Raw genomic sequence first — 16,714 nt, 5'->3', positions numbered from 1 at the left:
CAAACTGGGGATATTTGGCTAAAATTTCTGGTAGCAGATCATTTTGAATGAAATATTTACACATCGTTGGAACATTGGTTATAGAATTGTCTCTAAATTCTCGTATCTTTTCGCACTCCATCACATAGTGACGGAGGGTGTGCGAATAATTTTGTTGACACAGTTTACATTTGGTCAGGTCTACATCAGCAGATAATGAGAATTCCCAGAGATACTTGTAACCGAGTCTAAGCCGAGCAGTAGTAACATCTAGAAGCCTGCTGATTTTATTGGATGATCCATAGATGTGTGGCTCCTCTTGCATAATAGTATGATGATAGATGGAATTACTGGTGTCAATTTCACTTTGCCTCAGATCTACAAGATCTTGTTGAAGTTCTCGGTGTACTGCTGCTCTCAGATTGCTCATTGACAATCCAAGGTTACACTCAACGGCTCCTTTAAAGGCAGATTCTTTGGCTAACTTATCAGCTCTATCATGCATTCGGAGGCCAACATGAGATGGAGACCATATGAAATGGACTCTGTTACCATCCTTAATAATTTTGTTGTATTTGTGTCTAGCTTCAGACACGAGCAAGTTACAGTTATGTCTTAAAGAGTTGAGAGCATTTAAGGATGATGAAGAGTCACTTACAATTAATGTATCAAGTTTGGAGACTTGTACACATTTCAGTGCAAGGATCAAGGCAAATAGTTCGGTCTGAAGGGTAGAGGCCCAATTGTTTATACGGACTCCCCACTCAAAGTACAAGCCATCGTCCATTGTCAGGACAACTGCACTTCCAGCTGCACCCGTGGTGCGGTGTAGGGAACCATCAGTGTATATGATTTGAGAGAGAGAGAATGCTCTGTGGACAGAGCATCAATATGGCTTAAGGCGTTGAGCTTTGCCTCAAGACGAAGCTTGGGCTGATCTCTAATTTGCTTCTTGGGTGGAAAGGGAGTGATTAAAACTGGAAAGGGTGTAACCTCCCACGGTGCAGGAAAGTGCCGTTGTTGTTTCTCTTGGTACAAATCATGAACCTGATACATTCTGAGTTGAGTTCCAGTTTTTGTTATCCATTTGGAACAATGCTGATCTTCAATAAAGAAATTCTGGAGGGCTTCTGTGCAAGGATTAGGATGAGTTAGCCTAAGCATTTTTATACCAATTTGACAGTTAATTTCCGTAACACGATCAACAACGCTCAGAATATTAAGTTCCTTTCTCATATTAAGTATCTTTGTGGTACGAGGGCACCCAAAGATTATCCTCAAGGCTTCGTTCTGCAATTTTTCAAGCCCTCCAAGTTTTCTTTCAGGCATCAAAACAAGCAGAGGTGCAGCATAATCCACTAAAGATCTGATGTATGCAAGGTACATCATTTTGACAATGCTGACATGTGCACCATAGCCTGAGTGATAACCTTCAATAGCCTTGAGAGCTCGGAGCCTCTCTTTATTCTGACGACAGAGTCTGAATACAACAGGACTATAGAGTGGCACCTCAAGGCCAAGGTATTTGAATCTGTTTACATAGTCAAGCTGGGAGCCATCAGACAGTTGCATCTTGCGAACAGCTCCTCCCTGCCTGGGTGGGCGCCGATTTAGTATCTTTGTTTTCTCTGCTGAGATAATTAAACCTAGGTCCTGACATGAGTCTAATACAGAGTTAAGAGTGTTCTGCGTGATAGCATACCCAGTGGTGTGTATCATTATATCATCAGCATAGCTAATGATGTGGACGTTGGGTTTGCTCGGTATAGAGTTTAACAGCGTGTTTATTAAGATATTAAATAAGGTAGGACTGAGGACACCTCCCTGCGGGGTACCTAGTTCAAAGTCTCTTGTTACACTCCTATGCCCCTGGAAAATACAAATGACTTCCTGTTGGATAAGTAACCCCTGATCCAACAAAGAAGCCGACCACCAATATTCATTCTTGCAAGCTCACTCAAGATAACATGTCTATTTGCAATATCAAAGGCAGACTTAAGATCTAGGAAGGTGGTGTATGACTTTTCAGTGTGCAGGGTAAGAAAGGTGGTGATGCAATGATGCACACTCCTTCCATGCATGAAGCCATATATCTGGGGGGATAGCATGGTTCTTATTCTATGGAGGAGACGGTTTAGGACCATTCTCTCGAATGTTTTGCAAATGCAGCTAGTAAGGGAAATTGGGCGGAAAGCATTCTCTTGATTTGGCTTGGGAATTGGAATGATTATATTGTTGGTCCAAGAGATAGGAAGTTCCCCAGTAACATAGCTCATATTATACAGCTCAAGCAGGGGATTCCCTGGTACTAAAGGGAGCAGACGCAATATGTCATTAGTGATACCATCTTCACCGGGGGATGTGGCTTTGTTTTTGTTTAGGGCCGCGAGTAATTCAAACTCAATAAATGGCACGTTGCATTCATCTTCCTTGTGGAGCATGAAGTCAACGAGCCTTTCTCGATCTCCGTAACCAGCATTTAATCTGAACTGTATGTCTGGGGGAAGATTATTGAAGCTAGAGGTGGTTGCCCAAGCATCGACTAACTCGTTTGCTCTGTGTAGAGGGTGAGGGTGTGCTACTTGGCCGATCTTATCGCCTTTAATTCTTTTAATATCCTTCCATGCCTGGCTGAGGGGGGTGTGAGAGTTGAGACTGTTAACAAAAGTTTCCCAGTTATCTTGCCTGAGCTCTGTCATGCGCTTCCTTGCCTTGGCTAAGGCTTTCTGAAAGAGCTTGAGCATTGCTGGCGTACGTGTTTCCCTATATGCAAGCCCAACTCGTCTGGCAGTGCGTTTCAAAGTACGCAGTTTGGGGTCATTGTAATAGGCATGGCGTTTATTACCTTTCATATCGTTCCGACTATTGGATGGTGCAGGGGGCTGACCTAAAGGGTCAGCAAACATCTGAATGTTCTGTACTAGACCGTCGTTAAATGTCTGGACTGTGGAGGGATCATAAGTGCTGTACCACTCTGACACATGAGCAACAAAGTCTTCACGTCGAGCAGGAGGAACACTGAGCCGTTTGCGTTTGAAAGTTCCACCGGGCAGGATGGTATTTCCTATACATAGAGTAGTCAATCTAGGGTGATGATCTGACAACAAATCTGGTACAATACATGATGATCACCAGACGTGAGAGACGTTGAAACCAACACAGAGGTCTAGAATGCCTCCACAAATATGCGTGGGTTCAAGGTCACCCACAATCTGCACATCTTGGTGACTATTTAGTAGCGACAGCAGTTGATTCCCATTACCGTTACTGAAGCGAGAGCCACCAATGTCCTTGTGTCTAGCATTGTAGTCACCAAGAATGATGGTGGGCTCTGCTTGAGCGCAGGCCGGAAGATCAATATAATTTAACTTTCCTGCTGGAGCATATAGATTAAATACATTGAGAACAGAGTTGCCCAGATAGATCCTCACTCCATGATACTGTTGACCGGCAGTTTGTTTTTCTGGCAGAAGTTGATGGGGTAGGGATTGTTTGAAGTATAGAATGCAAGAGTTACTGGGTCTGAGGTTGTAAGAAACAAATGAGGGCAATTTCGGGGGTGAGGATCTTGCGGGAACTCTGCACTCCTGGAGACATACAATATCGATGTGTTCAGTTGTTACTTTGTGGTGTAAATCTGAGAACCTTTTTTTGAGGGACGCAATGTTCCAGCTAAGGACGGATAACTTAGTTAATTGTGCATTTAAAGTCAGCATTATATATTGATATTATTAGTTCACTTAATATATATTATCTATATACATATTATCTATTGCACTACGGTATAAGTCCAGGAACATTTCTTAGTTTATTACCAATGTCACACATTTGCATCCAATGGTCTAGTACAATTTGTCGGTCATTTCCAGCTATAGAGTCGCTTTGAACATACTTTAGCACAACTTTGGCAGTTAACTTGCGTGGAAGGACTCCACTACACTAGAAGTTTCCCCTGATGGGCAAGCGAACACATGTTTGGAGGGTTCAGGGGTGGAAGGGGGAGTTTGGCGGTCATTGCTTACAAGTCCCCTCACACACGTGAGCATCATCGAAATATCGCTGGTGGATTTTTTCTCATGTTGGAGTTGCTCTTGCAGCCGCTCCGTTTGCTGCTGTGACTGCTGCTGGTGTTCTTGCAACCGGTCACGAAGGGCAACCACTGCTTGAACAGTGGAGCAACCCAAGGGCGAGGTGGTAGGGAGGCTGAGGTTGCGATCTGTCTCATTTTGATCCAGTTCTTTATCCCCCACTTCCAGTTGACTGTGGGGTCCAGCTGTGGATGGTGGTCTCACAGCAGGTGACATTATCCCAGAACCAGGAAGTGGCCACTCCACATCAAGAGAAGGCCCACCACTGGCAGAAGATGCAGCACCTGGTTTTTGTGGGAAATATTGACACATCGCTGGAACATTGGTTATAGAATTGTCTCTAAATTCACGTATCTTTTCGCACTCCATCACATAGTGACGGAGGGTGTGCGAATAATTTTGTTGACACAGTTTACATTTGGTCAGGTCTACATCGGCAGATAATGAGAATTCCCAGAGATACTTGTAACCGAGTCTAAGCCGAGCAGTAGTTAGCATTGTAAATGTGTGGCCACGTCTGTGGTAGAAAATAATAATAATAATAAAAAAAATTCCATGACCGATAAGCAACTGAATGCCACTGTAAAAACATATGTATCTTCACTTGAGCTTTATATATGTCTATGGTAAAGTATTTAAAATGAAGCTTATGTTTCTATTTTTCTTGAGACATAAAACTCTTACGTTTATTAAGGAATCTGCGTGAAATAAGCATTGTTCTGAAATTAATATTGCGGGTTTCCAGCTCTACGAGCCATTAAATATGCAACTTTTATACCGCTACAAATATCTTCGGTTTTACTTTAAATATTGTCCTGGAAAAGTTTTCACATACAGTTCCTTTTTTCAGCATGGGCAACCATTTTAGAAACACCACACAAGGGTTGACCCGATTGATACATGGGTTAGATTCTATTACGGTTCAGATCACATCCACTATGGGAGAGCTGTTTCCTTCAAAAAGTATAATCATGTGGCATTATGTTTAAAGAAACAATTCCAAGTACATTCTTTGATTAAAAAACATGAGAATAAATACAAGTGTTAATTTCAAATGACTAGATATAATAAAAAATAAGAGGTTGGAAAAATGATATGTGGAACAACACCAAAACATTGGAACGCTTAGGTGTTGAGAGAGTAAACAACCGCCGCCATTTTAGCAGGCCGGTGATGTCCAGCACGAGCATTAAGGGAAAACTTCGACACAAACTGCACCTATCATAAAGAAGAAGCACCACCATTGACCACCAAGTGCTCACATCAAGTCTAACTCTAAGAAACAACACTCAAGCCTTGACGCTTCTCCCAACATCCGGGGGAGAAAACCTTCACACAAACGAAGTCCCCTCTCCGTGGTCTCCGTGGTACAGTCTCCGTGGTGTAGTGGTAAGACACTCGCCTGGCGTTCCGCGAGCGCTATGTCATGGGTTCGTATCCTGGCCGGGGAGGATTTACTGGGCGCAATTCCTTAACTGTAGCCTCTGTTTAACGCAACAGTAAAATGTGTACTTGGATGAAAAAACGATTCTTCGCGGCAGGGGATCGTATTCCAGGGACCTGCCCGAAACGCTACGCGTACTAGTGGCTGTACAAGAATGTAACAACTCTTGTATATATCTCAAAAAAAAAAAAAAAAAAAAAAAAAAACTGCACCTGTCATAAAGAAGATGAAGACTCACCAGTGTCCACAGTGTCCGAAGGTATTCACCCGTCCTGGAAGTGTGAAGACACATGTTAGTGCATTCAGGTGACAAGCCTCACGAGTGTCCAGAATGTGGAAAAAGATTCAGTCATCATGGAAATATGAAGATTCACAGGATGGTGCATGTGGATGAGAAACCTTTTCAATGTGCCGAGTGTGGCAAAAAATTTAAAAAACGTGGAACTATAATAATGCACATGTTAGTGCATTCAGGTGACAAGCCTCATGAATGTCCAGAGTGTGGGAAGAGATTCAGTCGTCTTGGAGATATGACGTCTCACATGTTAGTGCATTCAGGTGACAAACGTCATGGGGTGTCCAGAGTGTGGAAAGAGATTCAGTCGTCTTGGACATATCAAGTCTCACATGTTAGTGAATTCAGGTGACAAACCTCACGAGTGTCCAGAATGTGGGAAAAGATTAAGTCGTCTTGGAAGTATGAAGACTCACAGGATGGTGCATACGGATGAGAGACCTTTTCAATGTGCCGAGTGTGGCAAAAAATTTAAAAAACGTGGAACTATAATACAGCACATGTTAGTGCATTCAGGTGACAAGCCTCATGAATGTCAAGAGTGTGGGAAGAGATTTAGTCGTCTCGGACATATAAAGAGGCACAAGATGATACATGCAGATAATAGGCTAACACTTTGAGTGTGGAAGATAATTAAGAAAATGTTGAAGGATAATGAGGCACATAATGGTATATTAACTTACCTTTAACAGTGTGCTATCACAATGTCAGTTGGATGTTCTTCAGAGGTAATTATATTGGGTCCGTCTAATTACCACAAGCTAACACAAGCTACACAAGCTTCAGAAAGCTTCCTGTCAATACGTTAGTAATGAATAAATATGATATATTTCCTCATTATAAAGTTGGTGCTGAACGTACAACACGAAAAAACAATTTTAATCTGAAAAAGTATCTTTTTATAAAGAAATTAGACGAAAATAAAGAGCTGGTGACGCCAAATCAAGTCGATGATCCAAGCGTCAATGTTGTGGAGCGACTTATCCAAGACAGATTGTTGCCTGGAGAGTGTTTGCTGGCATAACAGCCTCTTGTACACACGTCGCATTTCTCTGCTCAAATTGTCACAAATTGAAATAATGGTATAAACTACAATAATGCATAGTTACAATAATATTTAGCATAAATAGCCAGAAAATGTTGAAATTGTATTGAAAAATAGGTATCTGGAAGTGAAATTAACTCCATGGGACAATTGTGAAATTAACTCAGCAAAAATCTGCTATCAGAATAATAACTAACTCTGCTTTCAGACAACACTCAGCTCCCTTGTTTAAATCTCTAAACTTGCTAAATATTAACTCCCTCCACACATTCTCTTGTGTCAACTACATTTACAAAACCCTGTTCTTAAATGCAAACCATGCTCTGAAACTCTCCCTGGACAGATGTAATAGGACCCATTATCACCACACCAGAAATAAATATCTCTTTGATATCCCCAGGGTCAAACTTAATCTGTGTAAACACTCTATGCAAATTAAGGGACCTAGTCTATGGAACTCACTCCCTAGTGAATTGAAAAACTGTAAAACTTTTGCCTTATTTAAAAGCAAAACCAAAAAGTACCTAACTTCATCTATTTAGTTTCCTACACTGAGCTTTAAATTTGCTCTGTACCTAGTGGTACCCAATCTCCTAATTTTTATGTAATATCAAACAACCTTATCATTGTGTTCATTGCTGTCTTCTTTTATGTGCTAGCCATATGCTGTATTGTGACTACCAATTTTTGTCAACTACCATTCAAGCTGTCATTGCAATCAATCTTATATTGTTTCTGCTGTATTGTGCCTACCAATTTGTTGTCAACTACCATTTTAAGCTGTCATTGCAATCAATCATAGCTACCTATGTGCTTTAATATACTGTACCTATAATTTTCTCTCATCTTTTTTTTTTTCATTCCATGTAATCTGTTATCATTTTTTTGTCTATAAATTTTGCAAGTATTTACCTCCTTAAAATTTTCTTAGATTAAGGACCTGCCCGAAACGCTGCGCGTGCTAGTGGCTTTACAAGACTGTAATTACCATAATTGTATCCTCACATTCCTTATGTACATTCTTGTATATGCATAAATAAATAAATAAATAAACTCCATGGGACAATTATCTTTAAGATTATTTTACTTTACAATTATCATTAGTCAAATTTTTTATATATTCATCTTGACAGTCTCTACTGACTTTTTGTTCTCTCCACCAAACTTGTGTATCCTCCATGGCTATTTAGTGACCTTTATTCTACCTCTAATTGTTTCAATTCTTTTGTTTACTTGCATTTATTGTTGTGTTTTGCTATAATTATTCTCTAATTTTAGTAGACTTAATACTTTGTAAGCTCTCATTGTATTGTTATATTATTGTATTGTTGTGTTTTGCTATAATTACTTTCTATTTTACAGCAGATTTAGTATTTTACTGTTCCTGTAATTGCTTATCTTATTGTATCGTGACGTTATTTTATCTATATGCTTACTGATATTGATCCTGATCGAAATGTTCTGTCCCATATCCACACAAATCAGCACATTGATCATCATTATTGCAGGTATTACACAGCAAATCTTGCAAAAAACAAACTCCTAAATAACACCTGCTTATCAGTTTACAACCAAAATGTTAGGTCACTTGGTAAACATTTTGATGATATAAATGCACTACTTACAGCACTAGGCACTAAATTATCATTCATCATTTTAACGGAAACTTGGCTAAGTAATGACTATACCCAACTCTTCAATTTAGCTGGTTATAAAACAATTCATAACTGCAGGCCTAATAAAAAAGGTGGAGGCACAGCAATATATTACAAAGATACCTTCATTTGCAATAGTGTTATTAGTGATAGAGACGACTATTGTGAATATACCTTTGCCAAGTTCTCCAGTAAATCCCTTAAATCCTCCCTGACTATCGGTGCCATCTATAGATTTCCTAATACCAACATAGCTTTATCCTCAGACAATGTAAGGAATCTTATCATAAATAACAATCTCAATAAAAATCACATCATTCTGGGAGGTGATTTCAATATTGACCTGGGTCTTCAAAACAACCCTCAAGTTGACTATTTCCATAACAGCATGCACTCCTGTATGCTAATCCCCACAATCACCAAGCCCACCCGAGTCACTCAAATATCTGCCACTACCCTGGATCACCTATGTACTAATATAACAGATCCCCTTACATCTGGGGTAATTTATGATGGAACAACTGACCACTATCCTACCTTCCTCATAGCAAACTTGGACACATCACTACCAGAAACCAAGAAACTCTCATTCAGGCTACATAGTGAATCAGCTTTAGGCAATTTCTCTAATGCACTTCACAATATTAACTGGGAATCTGAATTTAATAATACACAGGATATAAACTCATCAACTAACCTCTTTCTCTCCAAAACTCTAAGCCTCTACAACACTCACTGTCCCCTCCTTACCAAACAAGTAACTGATAAAAGAAAAAATAACCCCTGACTCACAAGTGGCATAATTAAATCAGTCAACAGTAAGTAAGTAATTATCAAAAGAAGGCACCAAACCGGGAAGGCAAATCAGTCAACAAAAAACATGAATTTGAAAAGAAATTTAGGAGTGGCTTAGTTTCAAAGGAAGTAGTTAAAAGGTACTCATCAGTGCTTACCAGTATCATAAGAAAAGCAAAACTTTCATATTATGAGACTAGATTCAAAGAAGCAAAAGGCAACATGAAAAGCACATGGAATACCATCTCTAATATCCTAGGAACTAAACAACACTCCCACAACCAGATAACACTCTCTAAGGATGGCCTTACACCGTTATCTGACTTTGAAATGGCGAATGAATTTAAAATTTGCCTTATTTAAAAGCAAAACCAAAAAGTACCTAACTTCATCTATTTAGTTTCCTACACTGAGCTTTAAATTTGCTCTGTACCTAGTGTTACCCAATCTCCTAATTTTTATGTAATATCAAACAACCTTATCATTGTGTTCATTGCTGTCTTCTTTTATGTGCTAGCCATATGCTGTATTGTGACTACCAATTTTTGTCAACTACCATTCAAGCTGTCATTGCAATCAATCATATATTGTTTCTGCTGTATTGTGCCTACCAATTTGTTGTCAACTACCATTTTAAGCTGTCATTGCAATCAATCATAGCTACCTATGTGCTTTAATATACTGTACCTATAATTTTCTCTCATCTTTTTTTTTCATTCCATGTAATCTGTTTTCATTTTTTTGTCTATAAACTTTGCAAGTATTTACCTCCTTAAAATTTTCTTAGATTAAGGACCTGCCCGAAACGCTGCGCGTGCTAGTGGCTTTACAAGACTGTAATTACCATATTTGTATCCTCACATTCCTTATGTACATTCTTGTATATGCATAAATAAATAAATAAAATAGCTTCTTTTCATCGATTGGTGCTAACCTTGCAAGTAAAATCCCACAGACTCAGACACATAACACATCTCTCAGGCAGCTATCCAAACTCTTCTCCTTTCACCAGTCAGCCCGTCAGATGTTGTGTCCATCATACACTCACTAAAAACCAAAGCTGGGAACATCAGTGAAATCCCATCCATTGTATACAAGAGCGCCTCCCATGCCCTTGCGCCACCTATAGCTCTGCTGTTCAACAAATCCCTTGAGTGTCATACCTTCCCTGATATCCTTAAAAAAGCAAGAGTAACGCCAGTTCATAAAGGAGGTAATCCGGCAGACATAAACAACTATAGACCAGTATTGAACCTACCCATTCTATCAAAAATATTTGAAAAAATTATCTACAAACAGCTCTACTCCTATCTCGTAAAATTCGACATTCTTAGCCCCTGTCAGTTTGGCTTCCGCTCTCAAAAGAGTACCAACGATGCAATTATTAGTCTCCTTGATATAATTTACTCAGCCCTTGACAAAAATGAGTTTCCGATTGGACTCTTCATTGACCTGAGAAAGGCCTTTGATACTGTTAATCACGATTACCTCTTATGTAAACTCCATTATGGAATCCGAGGCCATTCACTGGACTATATCCAATCCTATCTTAGTGATAGACACCAATGTGTAGCCATCAACAATAACCTCTCCCATTCTACCAATAACCGTTGGAGTGCCACAGGGCAGCCTCTTGGGACCTCTTCTATGTCTTACATACATCAATGATCTGCCTAATGTCTCTAACATTCTGAAACCTATTTTGTTTGCTGATGATACTACCCTCATCTACTCCAACCACAACCCACTGTTACGGCCCTCTCGGGACGCAACGGGGTCCTTACTCTGATGTTGTTAGAGGAAGTTATATCCGACCCCAAGCCAGCAGTGGCTTTCAAGGGATGCGATCCGTGACGCAAGTGACAAAGGGGAAGGGAAATAAAGGCAAAAACTTAATATAATATAATGTCCGTCACCAATAAATAATATATAAAACGGTTACACAAGGGGGGGGTATTAACACTATACAAGGGGATTAATCCATAATCGTTGTCTTCTGCTGAAGACTCTGGTGCCACAACTCTCGGTGCTGAGTCCTTGGTGCTTCTTCGTGGCCACACAACGAAATATCCAAACCCAGCAAACACAGAACGTTTGTGGACGTTTTTAAATGGTTCCACAAAGGTAATACTGTAACTTTTGACATAAATACGTATATCTGATGTTCTTAAAACCAAAGGATATAACTAAAAACATATATTCTTGAGACACAGTTTTTTAAGATTTATGTAAAAATTTAAAAATAATAGTGAATGCTATGGTATTATAATGTTTTCATGCTTTATATTTAAGAATAAATAATTTTCAGTCAACATTTAGTTTTTTTTGTTTACTTTCTGTAAAGCTATCCAATTTACGTTCTTATAACATAAATATAACATTTATATGACGTCAGTATAACGTTATTTACACGACATCATTACGTTATTATGATGTTATATTAACGTATAATTCCTGTGTGAAAACCAGAATATATATTGAACTTTATGTTTTAAACCTTGTAAAGTTATCATAAAACTTGGAATAAGACGGTAAGCATGCTTTACTTATGAAAATATACAAACAAATCAACAAAAACATTTTAACATAAAAAACATAAACATAACATAAATTAATTGCATGCATGGGAGTTAACTGGAACTCTGTAATATTGCATACATGAACCTTAAGGTACAAACCCAGTGTATTTACTCATGCAGTTCTTTCCTAAATCTAAATTTTTCCAATTTTTACACTTTGTTTCGAGTTCTGTCTTGTGTTGCTACTTTTAATAATGTCCCCTTTGTTATGTCCATTCATCCCATTGTGCACCTCTACCATATGTCACTCCTAATTCTTTGCTTTTCTAGAGAATGTAATATAAGCTTTGACAATCTTTCTTCATATGACAGGTTAACAGGTAGAACAAAGATTACCATTTATATATGGATAACTATTATAAGTCGGTTTGAATGAGTGAATTGCTGCTTGAAGATAGGTATATACACCTGTGGTACTATCAGATTGCATCGTGGTGAGCCTAAAACCCTTCAGATCCAAGCAAAGGGTAAAATGCCAGCAGATACAATTGCGAACACATTGATACCAAAATGAAAGACATATGACGAGAATTGAGGTAACCAAAGTGAAAAGAGTGTTCACATTACATTGCACTAGAGTGCTCCCGGGTTACTTTCTCTCACTTTCTCTGTTTTGTGCGGATGGTACACCTTGCTTTTGGAGTTTATATGCATTTAAACCTGTAGATAATTCTATTGCTAACACATTGATACCAAAATGAAAGACCTAGGATGACAATTGGGGTGACCAAAATGAAAAGAGTGTATACATTTTATCGCTCTTGTGCGCTCCCTGGTAACACACTCTCGCTTACTCTGTTTGTTGCGGATGGTAAGCCGGGCTTTTGGAGTTTATATGCCTTTAGTCCTGTAGAGAATTCTATTGCGAACACATTGATGCCAAATTGAAAAAACTAGGATGAGAATTGAGGTAACAAAGTTGAAAAGGGTATACACTTTTCAGTATTATCACGCTCTCTAATGTAATGAGAGTTGCCTGAGGGTGGCTCAGCTTTCTTTTTCTGGTACCCTTGGCCTACATTCATCTTGTCGGCGGGTGGAGCGCGCTGCTGTCTTTGACATTATATGCACATAGTTCTGTTGGGAATTCTATTGCGAACGCATTGATACCAAAATGAAAGACATAGGACGAGAATTAAGGTGACAAAGTTGAAAAGAGTATACACTTTTCAGTATTTCCGCGCACTACCAGGGAATGTCCAAACAAAAATGGAGAGAGTGGAGGGGTAACTTGCCCAAAACGCGAAAGTGTTTGGGGAGATTAACTTTCGTTCAATACTATTATGCAAAAGGAGCCACACATCTATGGTTCATCCAATAAAATCAGCAGACTTCTAGATGTTACTACTGCTCGGCTTAGACTCGGTTACAAGTATTTCTGGGAATTCTCATTATCTGCCGATGTAGACCTGACCAAATGTTAACTGTCAACAAAATTATTTGCACACCCCTTCGTCACTATGTGATAGTGAATTCAGAGACAATTCTATAACCAATGTACCAACGATGTGTCAATATTTCATTCAAAATGATCTGGTACCAGAAATTTTAGCCAAATATCCCCAGTTTGCTAACTGTAAGTAGTAACTAAGTGATTGTAACCTATCCACCGCTGCCCACTGGATGGGGAGCGGTGTGCAGGACAAACATATCAATTGTGACACTAGCTCTCCACATATGTCAGTTGCTTAATTTAGAAACTGTACTTGTGATCGATCTCGAACCTATTGTTGATGTGACGACTTATACTGAATTTTGTAACTAGCTCATCAAGATTGTAACTTGCTTAGCTAAATGAATTGTTGGGTTCAGTCCCTGAGCCCATTATGTGCCTCTGCAACCCTTTCCACTACCGCCCACAAGATGGGTATGGGGTGCATAATAAATGAACTAAACTAACTTTAAGGCATCCTGAAAGAAAGCTTGGAGGGCTTGAAAAATTGCAGAACGAAGCCTTGAGGATAATCCTTGGGTGCCTTCGTACCACAAAGATACTTAATATGAGAAAGGAACTTAATATTCCGAGCGTTGTTTATCGTGTTACTGAAAATAACTGTCAAATTGGTATAAAAATGCTTAGGCTAGCTCATCCTAACCGTTGCACAGAAGCCCTCCAGAATTTCTTTATTGAATGTAAACATTGTTTCAAATAGATAAATAAAATTGGAACTGAACTCAGAAAGTATCAGATTTATAATTTGTACCAAGAGAGACAACAATAGCACTTTCCTGCACTGTAGGAAATTACACCCTTTTCAATTTTAATCCCTCCCTTTCCATCAAAGGAGCAAATTAGAGATCAGTCCCAGCTTTGTCTTGAGGCAAAGCTCAACGTCTTAAGCCATATTGATGCTCTGTCCACAGAGCATTCTCTCTCTCAAATCATATACACTGAAGGTTTCCTACAGCGCCCAACGGGTGCAGCTGGAAGTGCAGTTGTCCTGGCAATAGGATATGACTTATATTTTGAGTGGGGAGTCCGTATAAACAACTGGGCCTCTACCCTTCAGACTGAACTATTTGCCTTGCTCCTTGCACTGAAATGTGTACAAGTATCCAAACTTGATACATTAGTTGTAAGTGACTCTTTATCATCCTTAATTGCTCTCAACTCTTTAAGACATAACTGTAACATGCTTGTGTCTGAAGCTAGACACAAATACAATAACAACTTGAGGAACCTTATCATAAACAATAATCTCAACAAAAATCACATAGTTCTCAGAGGTGATTTCAATATTGACCTAGGGCTACAAAATAACCCTCAAGTAGACTGTTTCCTCAACAGCATGAATTCCTGTATGCTCATCCCCGCAATCACCAGGCCCACCCGAGTCACTCAAACATCTGCGACTACCCTGGATCACTGATGGACCAACATAACAGCTCCTCTTACATCAAGTATAATCACTGACAGAACAACTGACCACTATCCTACCTTCCTTGTAGCGAACATGGCCATAACACCACCAGGTAACAAGAAAATTACCTTTAGGTTACAATGTGAAGCGGCAATAGGCAATCTCACAAATGCCCTCCACAATGTAAACTGGGAATCTAAATTTATCAATACACAGGATAATAATTCGTTAACTAGCCTCTTTCCAAAATTTAAAGCCTTTACAATACTTATTGTCCTCTCCTCACCAAGCAAGTAACTGGCAAAAAGGTTAAATAATCCCTGGCTCACTAATGGCATACTTAAAGCAATCGACAAGAAACATGAATATGAAAAAAAAACTTAGGATTGGCCTAGTTGGAAAAGAAGTAGTTAAGAGGTATTCATCAGTGCTTACCAGTATAATAAGAGCAAAGCGTTCCTATTACGAGAATAGATTCAAAGAAGCAAAAGGCAACATAAAAAGCACATGGAGAGCCATCTCTACCATCCTAGGAGCTAAACAACATTTACATAATAAGATAAAAATCTCCAAGGATGGTTATACACCTGCAACAGATCTTGAAACAGCAACTGAATTTAATAGCTTCTTTTCATCGTTTGGTGCTCACCTTGCCCGAAAAATCCCAGAGACTCAGACATATGTTACCACATATCTTTCACGCAGCTATCCAAACTCTCTTCTCCTCTCTCCGGTCAGCCCTACAGATGTTGTGTCCATCATTCACTCGCTAAAAACCAAAGCTGGGAACATTAGTGAAATACCATCGATGGTACACAGGCGTGCCTCCCATGCCCTTGCACCATCCATAGCACTGCTGTTCAACAAATCCCTAGAGTGTCATACCTTCCCTGATATCCTTAAAAAAGCAAGAGTAACGCCAGTTCATAAAGGAGGTAACACGGCAGACATAAATAATTACAGACCCATATCGAATCTACCTATATTATCAAAATTATTATTTTTTTTTTTACAAACAGCTCTACTCCAATCTTGTAAAATTCAATATACTAAGTCCCTGTCAGTTTGGCTTCCGCTCCCAAAAGAGTACCAATGATGCTATTGTTAGTCTGCTTGACTTAATCTTCTCAGCCCTTGACAAAAGTGAGTTTCCAATTGAACTCTTCATCGGCCTGAGAAAGGCCTTTGATACTGTTAACCATAACTACCTCTTACTTAAATTCCACCATTATGGAATCCGTGGCCTTGCCCTAAACTATATCCGATCCTATCTTAGTAACAGACACCAATATGAAGCCATCAATGATATAACCTCTCCCACTCTACCACTTAATTACCGTAAAGGTGCCACAGAGCAGCATCCTAGGACCCTCCTGTTTCTTATATACATCAATGATCTCCCTAATGTCTCTAACATACTTAAACCTATATTGTTGGCTGATGATACTACTCATCTACTCTGACCCCAACCCACTCCTGTTAAATAATGTTGTAAACAATTAATTAAAAAAAGTCTACTTGTGGATGTCAACCAACAAACCTCACACAAAACATAGAAAAGACCTACTATATCTTATTTGGAAACAAATCAACAAATGCAATTCAGCTTCAGATAGATAATGTAAACATTAGCAATAAAAATGATGGAAAGTTTCTTAGCCTATACTTAGACAAGAGACTCAACTTCCGCACCCATATACAACACATAACTAAAAAGGTTTCTAAAACAGTTGGTATACTGTTTAAGATCAGATATTATGTACCCTACTCTGCTCTCCTCTCACTCTATTATGCACTTATCTATCCCTATCATTCTTATGGCGTTTGTGCTTGGGGTTCAACCTCTGCAAACTACCTCAAGCCCATCATCATCCAGTAAAAATCTGCTATCAGGACAATAACTAACTCTACCTTCAGACAACACACAGCTCCCTTGTTCAAATCCTTAAACATGCTAAACAAATTCACTCCAT

The sequence above is a fragment of the Procambarus clarkii genome, chromosome 35 (assembly GCF_040958095.1).
Source record: "Procambarus clarkii isolate CNS0578487 chromosome 35, FALCON_Pclarkii_2.0, whole genome shotgun sequence".
Lineage (NCBI taxonomy): Eukaryota > Metazoa > Arthropoda > Malacostraca > Decapoda > Cambaridae > Procambarus > Procambarus clarkii.
This window is presented reverse-complemented; position numbering follows the sequence as displayed.